Source organism: Drosophila bipectinata, chromosome 3L (genome assembly GCF_030179905.1).
Source record: "Drosophila bipectinata strain 14024-0381.07 chromosome 3L, DbipHiC1v2, whole genome shotgun sequence".
NCBI lineage: Eukaryota > Metazoa > Arthropoda > Insecta > Diptera > Drosophilidae > Drosophila > Drosophila bipectinata.
The window spans coordinates 20,446,047-20,455,158 of NC_091738.1; the positions used below are offsets into that span (position 1 = coordinate 20,446,047).

At 41.7% G+C, this 9,112-nt stretch overlaps 1 long non-coding RNA gene across 1 annotated transcript; it reads right to left on the reverse strand.

Moving 5' to 3' along the window:
* Nucleotides 1-1,183: 1,183 nt before the first annotated feature.
* On the reverse strand, nucleotides 1,184-5,930 carry LOC138926404 (uncharacterized). The gene is made up of 3 exons (XR_011442914.1): nucleotides 5,814-5,930; nucleotides 3,945-4,071; nucleotides 1,184-1,615 (listed from the first exon to the last, which is right to left on the reverse strand). It is a non-coding gene; the product is annotated as an uncharacterized lncRNA (long non-coding RNA).
* Nucleotides 5,931-9,112: the final 3,182 nt, after the last annotated feature.

Here is a 9,112-nt window from a genome sequence, read left to right on the forward strand (position 1 = left end):
TTTATGGTAATTTTCCCGGCCTCTTTCCTTTTCTTCTTCATATAAACATTGCGCGCAAAAATGTATTAAATTAAAACAAACAAATAATGAATAATAAGCAGTGGTCGAGAGTGAAACAATTTGCATAAGACGAGCGGTTCTCCGGAGAGACCAAAGAGAGAGTACCACCGATCGACACCTGAGTGTTTGTGATGTAAAGAGCCCCAAACCAGCTGATTTTAAATATTCATCTATAGGTGGTACATACTTACATACTTATACATATGAATGTATGTACGTATATTTCTGAGTTATGCTTAGATAATTTTTCAACGGCATGCAAAGTGCTCATTAAATCAGACACATGCTAATTTGATAAAGTTTGTTATGCTTGCGGATTAACCCATTTTTAGGTGCTATGAGGTATTATTTGCCTTAGGGAAACAGATACAGGAAACCCCGTATTTCCTAGAAAACCCTTTCCTCAAAATAAATTTTTTCTGGTGTAGATAAGAAAATAAATGATACTTTATGGTTTATATATGACCTTAAAATAATAAATAGATAATATTTAATGATTTTAATGATATTGATAATATTTCATGATTGATTTTAACATTACTTTGCTAAATAATAACTAAGTATACATACATACATGTATGTTATTTATTGGAACATTTTGACTATTTTCAGAAAGTATTCAAAAACGAACTTTTTACAGAAAATCTTAATGAATTTGTCTTTTAATGCATAATATTTTAAATTAGAGTCCTAATTTTTCAAAAACCATGCCTAAAATTTCCTTTTAGAATATATATTAAATAAAAAATATTTAATAAAAATAGGTAATGTCCCTTTAAATTTTATTGATTTTAACATTCCTTTGCTAAATAATAACTATGTTTGTATTTTATTTATAGGAACATTATGGCTCTTTTCAGAAAGTTTTCAAAAACTAACTTTTTTACAAAAACTCGTAATAAATTTGTCGTTTAAGGCATAATATTTTAAAGTATAGTCCTAATTTTTTAAAAACCGTGCCTAAAATTTCCTTTTAGAATATTTATTTGGCGCTTCTTTTAAATGCAAAACCCCAACACATCCACAAAAGCTTCAAAAATGTTGAAAATCCATCCGCGAGAAAAGGGGAGAGAGTCCAGAACTGTGTGCTCTTGGGGCTTCCAGTCCACTGGAAACACCGGCTCGAGGTATAGTATGGCCATCCCTTTTGCGCCGCCGTCCGTCCAGTGGGCGTTGCCAGAGCGCAGCGCAGTCGCAGTGATCAGGTGACTGGAAGGAGAGGGACAACGCTATACAGGTGGTGTCTGCGGAAGCAAGACAGCACTAAACAAAATGGCTGCTATCATGCCCCTTCGGCCGATAGGTGGCGCCACCAAGGGCTCCACCGGCTTCTCGTTTGGCTCTCTTGCGGGCTCTTTCTTCCACAATTTCTTCTCGTGTGGCGCACGCTGGCCAGGCGTTTTGAATTTTGGGTTAGTCGGTTGGTTTGTCGGAAGCTCCGCTCCGCAGGACTCGCTTTTCGGCTGGTGTGCTGCGCTCTTTCGTTGCTGCGAAAATCGGAAAACTCCTTGGGCACTCCGGCCTTGTAGGCGCATTTCCGCTTGGTAATTTTTCACTGCAACAAGACCAACAATAAAAAACGTAAACCAACAACAACAACAACAGCGTAGAGAGGGAAAACTAAACGGAACGAACGGCCAGCCGCCTTGACGATTTTCACGCTGACTGCGTTGCTTTTGACCAAGAAGTGCACTGGTTTGGTACACAGAGAAAAAAATCAGGAACGCAAAGGATTTTGAATCATATTTTCTATTCCCTGGAACTGAAGATACTTTTTGGTTACGCTTTCTTTTAAAAATAGTTAATACAAGGTGGTAGAACCAATACCCTAGCAAATTTCGAGTTTTTATGAAGTTGAAGTTAATGAAGAACTAAAATTAAATTTCCTTAATATTGTATATGGTTTTTCTCTCTGTATTGGGGGCAAGTCCGCACTTTGGCCAGCGTCTTGTTCCACTTCTTCTTCTACTTGGCTTGTGCTCAATAATTTTAACATTGTTGCCCGTAATGAAAGCTTTGCTCTTCATTTAAAGCCAAAGAAAAAACGGGTACAGGCTTTGTTGTCCTCCCGCTCCTCCCCCCCCAACTACGTCCTCACCCAAAAGCCTTGATCCTGGCTGTGCGTCCTTCTCCCCGCCATGCTGTTGTGTCCTGCAATTGCTTATTGCATTCTGACTCCGGGTGTAAGGTCCTTTTTTGTGCGCCGTCCGACTGCGAGTGTAAGACAAGTTTCCTGCAGCAAGGACGATAGGCAGGCAGGAGTGGGCGGTTATAGCGATGGGGGCGGTGTGGGGGCGGCGACGGACGCAGCAGTTTGCGTAATAAAATTTGCATAATTTTAAATGTATGTGTGCGTGTGTTGTTGTTGGTGTCTGTCTCTGGGCTGTCTGTGCAAGTCTCGCATATCCTTTTCGGGCATCCTTACGCATTGTCTACTGCTTTGTTGCACACACACACACATAAGCCCACGAAACACTGAAACAAATGAGACTCCCTCTCCATTGCAGCAGGATGTGGGTACTTTAAGGCTCAATGCCTTAAATTATGATGTTTTATGTAAAGTTTTTTTTAAAAAAGTCATATATCCTTTTTATTTCTTACAAATAGTGTTTAAAAATTATAGATTTCTTTGGTATTCTGCTTCTTAATTAAAGATTTCTTTATTTTTTGGATTCTAAATCTAATTAGTGTTTTGAATGGGTAAAAAGGGTAAAATCAGTGAAAAAGCTTTCCTTTCATTAGAGCCAGGACATGGGATTTGTTTACCTTTGTAAACCAAACTATTTGCGTGTTTACGACGAAAACCTAGGAGCTCTTGAATGTCAAATAATAAATAATAAAAATGTTCAACTCGGCCCGCGAACACGCAGCGCACGCAAAAATGTTAGGAAAAATACACAAGCTCCAACGTCAGTGGGAGTGTGTCCTTGTGGTTCTTAATCCTTGCCGACAAGCCACTTGTTATGCTCATTAAGATTCGGTTATTAGGGCCATCAAAGTGAATCAGGACAGAACTATAAAAGTCAACCCTTCCATTCTCTGGCCCCGCAACTTTTCCCAATGAACTGGAAAGAAAGTTTTGCGTTTCCGTCTTTTCTATTTTTCTTTTTTTTTTTTGTTCACTCTTTTTTATTTTTCTTCATTTTTTCCCCTTTTTGTTGCCTAAAGTTTTGGGGTTATTTATACATGTATTTGTTTGCCTGCTGTTTCTGTTGTTGTTGCTGTTATTGTTATCAACATTAAATCAAATCACAAAGACAACAAAAATTACAAAAAAGGCTCTACCTTGGACCTCGAAAAAATACAAAACCCGAATAGGAATAACAGAATTTCTATAATGGCTCTCCGGCACCAGCCGAAAAGGAAAAAAAAGAGTGCGGGCCACCAAAAAAAATACAGAAAAAAAATGGAAAAGGCAACAGAAAATTTACAATGTCGCCGGTTTCCGTTCGAGGGGCGTGGAAATGCGGACTGGGAGGGGGTGGTGTTGCTTTGGTTTTGCTGTGGCAATAAAATACATCATAACGGTATCATAAGCGGGGCGAACAAAGCGATACACACACACATACACAGAGATAAAGAAGGAAAAGAGCTGGGAAAAAAGGCATCGAAAATCTGTGGAAAAAAATCCATTTGCAGGGCACAAAAAAATATTCAAATTTGGTTACGATGCGCAAAAACAACAACGAAACTGGGCAAAAACAAAGGCCACAAGAAACAACACACACACACCCAAATACATATACACTGAACAAAAAAATCCGCATAGCGAGAGAGTGAGAAGCAACAAAAGCAACGACAATGGCGTCCACCGGAAATAGCCACACACACAGGCCACACATACACGGGAAAACATAAATGAACATACGCATGCAAATACTTACCCACACATAAAGGGTTGCACATGCCGTTAGTTGGTGTCCTTCCACCTCCCAAACATCCTGCCACCCACTTTTCACCAGCCGGCAATTCCTGTGTCCTACGTCCTGTGTCCTGCGTCCTGCGTGCGTGCTGCAACAAATAAAATATTAAAATTGGTTCAATGAATTTTAATAACAACAACAAACACGAAATCAAAACTAAATTTCGCTTTATTGATAACGAAATACAAGGTAGCACGAAGGGCCGTGTGGGGGGCTTGAGGAATTTTGTCAATAGGGGGGCGTTCGTAGCAGGGCGTGGGGCGAGGGTGGCAAACGGTTATGGATTGCGTGTGTGCTGATGTGGTTATGTATGCCCGGCACTTGAAATATGCGAGTTTATAAGCGATTGGCCAAGAGCAGGGGCGTAGATATCTTCGGAAAAAAAGGGTTTTCAAAGGATTTTTATACTATATATTTAAATAGTATTATTTTTTATTTATATGCCTAAATAATTCCTCCATACTATAAGGTAAATGTGTGTTAATTCGACTTAATAGTGTTCTGTAAAGTACACTCCTCGCGCTCTTTCCGGGTGGTGCGTCACCTAACTGGACAGAAATTAGTTTGAAATTGTAGATACTTTTTGTTTCATAAAACCTGCCTAATATACATTCAATTTAGTTTACGTTTTAAATTCCAAATCCGTTCGAAGATAATTTTTTTAATAAAAATTAAGCATTGGATTTGTATTTTTTTTAAATAAAAATTTAAACATATGCAAATATTTGTAAAAATAGCCCATTTAATACTATACCATACATTTATTATTTTTTTGTATTTCGATATAATTTATTATATTTAAATCATACAATAATTATATAATATAATATTATTATACAATAATACCTTAATCCTTGATTTAAGATTTAGTAAATTTTGGTCAATATAAAACACATCCATCTAGCACCTCATTATGAATTATGAATATAAAAGTGGAAAGATAATTAACTCCCTCCCTAATCCATAACCTTGTTACTATTAGTTCCCAAAGGATTAATAAAATATTATATTTCACTCCGTAATTTTTTAAATCCCCCTTGTGCGACCGTCACTGTCTCTTTAAACATTGCCGCACATCACACATTTTGCACAAAACACACAGCACACACACACTGGATATGAATATACATATGCAGATAGAAATCTGCACACATTTCGGCCTATCCGTGTCCGTCTGTGGGTTGTCTGTGTGGGCCGTGCTGCTGTCCTGTCGTCCTGCCATCAATCCTAACCCTTCTGTGGCGATCTCCCCGGTGGCCCATCTATCGACTGTATTTGCATGTTTTGTGATTCATTTTTTGCGCAAATCGATAAAAATGCGTGGCGAGAGCCCCTTCACAAAAGGAAAAAATAATAAAATGGATAGATTTGCAGCCAGAGTGATGGGCGACAAAAACAAGAAATCAAATACTCTAATCAGTGTAGAGGCAATTAATAAAAACTGCATTTGGAAATGGGAATTGAAATTGAAAATGAAATTTGAAAAGCATACAATTTTTCGAGGCAGAAGTATTAAAAGTATTTCAAGGAAACAGATTTTTTCCATTTAGTTTTAGTGTGTATGTATTTGTGTATCCTGCACACGCACAGGCCTTTTCTATTTGGCGACAATGTCCAAGGAATCCGGCACAAAATGGCAACATCAGAGCCGGAGCCACCTCACCCGGACTCAGATAAAGGTACACTTATAAGACGCGGGCGGTGGGGGCTGAAGGGGAGCCCAGACTCGGGGGTTGAAAGGACATAAGCACAGGAGCACACACAGACAATCACGCAGAGATACACGCACACACTGTGGTGGATAGCGACAAATAACAAACAAATACAAACCGAAGTCCTGCCAGAAAAGGGAGCTCCGAGCGCGTATTTGCCCGGCCCCCCACCGTCCTTCCCCGGGCGCCCCAAGGACCTCCTGTATTTAGTTTATGGTATGCGTGAATATTCAAATATTGCGTTGGGTGCTCCCCGTATAAGTGCGACAGTGTGTGTGTCCATGTGGGGGTTGCCACAGCAACAGGAAATCGGACGCATGCGTATTGTTCGCCCCCCCCTCCCTACCACTTGCCGCCTCAGTTTTTCCTTTCTTTCTTGTTTGTGTAGCCCTCCCCCCCACTGCTTCCCCCCTAATTTTCCGCCGCCCCTGGGCACGTTCGTTTTTGGTGGAAACAAAAGCAACGCCGAAATAATAAATAATTGCTAGTTCGCCATAGAGGTGCAGAGGTATTCGCCTCCCCTACCCCATATCCCTCCTTAGTTAGTTTCCTTTTGATAATTTGCCTTTTCTTCTATTAGTTAATTAAGGCTTGTGCGGGCCCACCGGGCGTATGCTGAAAATTTAAGCTCTTATCGATTAATGTCTGTTTTAAAGCCATCGAACGAGCCACGACCGGCATGTGTGTGTTTTGTCATTTTGGGCGAATGGCGTGCCTGTCTGTCAGGACGTCTCCACGGGCAAGGGTGATAAGGGAGGGGGTGCTGACGAGGGCGTTGCAACCTGTCTACATAAATACTGTCTGCGATAAGGCCTTTGTTTTTGTCATAAATCTCATTTTATGATGAATTGATATGCGACATAGAGAGAGTGCAATGCAATCGACCCATCCAAACAAAAACCGGAATATAAAATACAGTTGTTACCAGAATATTAGTTCTTAAGGTTATTATAAATGGCTAAAATAGTATACATATTATGTAGTATACCTTTTCAAAGTACCTACATTTTTAATCTTTCGAAAGCACTTTAGTCTTAACCACAATCGTCTACAGTTAGGCGTCTGATTTGTGGTTGGCTTGGCTTGAAGTACTCACAAATAATGGAGGACGGGTAATAGATTCCTTTGATATGGCCAACAATTTGATAGCGGTTGATCCCATTTAAAGGGTCTGAACGAATCTACCCACCGCTTTCTGATCTCTACACTTCTGGCGGTACAAATCACAACGAAAGAGTTCTGCCAGACCTTGTCGGCAGTGAAAGTTATGCCAGGATAATGTCTGCCCGTTTGTCTATCTCTGTCTCCGCCCAGTCTCCCCCAGTCCCCCACTCCTTCGCTCCGTCTGTCTGCATGCGTTTGCACCTAATTTGCATAAACGCTCTGGCAGCAGCGGCAAACTTTTGCCCACATTGCACAAAAAGAAGGCGGGCAAGGAAAACTGTCCCTCCCCCCGGCCAGCTCTGTGTGGCTATGAGATGCGAGTCGAATCACAGGCACTCTGGAGCTTAAACCGAGCCGAGGAGGAGGGCGAAGCGAACCGAACCGAGTGAAAAATGCGCAAACTTGGTAACCAAGTTAGCGCGTTATTTTAACATTTTCCGCTTTGCTGCTGGCGCGGCTGTCGCCTTTTTCACGCTCTCTCTGTCTCTGCGCCCGGGTCTGTTCATCCTTCTCCGTCTTCAAGGACTTGGTACAAATCACAGCCAGTTGGAAATTATGATCGATGAGGTCCTGCGAGCAGCAGCCGCTCCATAGTTGGGAAAAAGTTGTGCGGCGGTTTGTTGGAAAATTTGTTAAGTTCGCTGATTGCATTGATTTACTTTTCTTTTTTTGGCCAGCAGCATAAAGAACAAGTTTTTATTTTTAATTCAATACCGACCTAATTAGTTTTATTTTCTGAATAGGTTTCCTCCTATTTTTCTTATGTTCTTCCGGCTTTTCATGCAAATGTCTAAGGTCAAGTACAAGGCTGCATGTCCTCCATCCACAAGCCCGCTCGGCGAAATGCATAAAAAGTTTCAGTATCACTGGGTCACATGCTCGTCTGCATCACTGATGAGCTCTCCAGCGGAAGCGCCGGCGACAGCAGACGAGCCTCCGCCGATGTTCCGATATTAACAACAAATTATGGCATCCAGCTCATAAAATTGCACAATAAACAAAGGCCAAGGAGAGTGTGTATATGCCAGTGAGTGTGTGAGAAGAAAAATAAAACAAATGAGTTGAAGGCGCACAAAGTGGCTCGAAAAAAGAAAGAAAAATGTGCCGCAATAAAAACTTTTTCGTGATCTACCTCAACGCAGGATACAGGTCCCGGTCGACCCGCCCGGAGAGATGCGGGATGCGAAATGGAAAGTGGCGGAGCCAACTCTTCTGGGCCAACTGTGCGTCGGGGGCATAAAAAATCAGCTCTCGTGTAATAATCATAAATTAGTTTATGAGTCGGAGGAGCAGCGTCATCGCGTGTCGCGTAACCTTGCCCTTCCTTCGGATATAATACATACACTATACAGTTTCAGCTTCCACTCATGTGGGTGGTGGGTGTGAGGGTTTTTTTTTTTTGTTTGGCAGCGATTTCTTTTTATTTTTGGAGCACCCTGTTGAATTTTTACGGCTGCTGTGGCTGCATAAAAATGGAAAGCCCCGAGAAGGAGATAAACATACCAAGTATCCGCCGCCCGAACGAGCGGGATGGGTTATAAACAAATTTGAAATTCCGGCAACGGCACCCCTTCACTTGCCACCTAGCCCCCCTCGAAGTGGCAAATCTATTCGAAAACAAATTTTGAATTACAAATCGACATTGACACTGCCGTGCGGGGGGCATACGGGGGGGAGGAATAGAGGGAGAGGGGGGAGGATGACGTCACCCCGCAAGGATGTGCAGCAAGGACAGCGCCAGAGAGTGGCACAAATTTTCGCACGAGTTTTGCATTTGAATGTGAGTTACGAGCTGCTCACTTTATGTACATACTGTATATGTATATTTGTATTGGTGTGAGTGTAAGGGTCCTTCCGGCGTATGAGTGTTTGTGAATCAGCTGATTTTTGTTTTGGCGCGAGCTTCAGGAGATCCATTCGCCCCGATAAGGCTAATAAAAGTCCCTCCGACTGCGCAGACTCCGCGCGGAAGACTTTAAACGCGGGCTCGCAATAGAGGCTAGAGTGCTCTGCCAGGACTCAAAGTGGAGGCATCACAAAATGGCCGTCTTGGCCATAAAGTAGCAAAACAAAGAAGAAGCCAAATAGGTAGAAAGGGAGAAAAAAAACGCTGAAACTTGGCGAAAGTCTTTGGCTGTCAAAAGCAGGCAACGAGCGCTTTGGTTTTCAAGAAATATGACGCACATAACTGTTTTCAATTAGCTGGAGGTCCTTTGGGGGCCAGGGCTCTTGTGTCTTTTCTTTGCCAGGGTC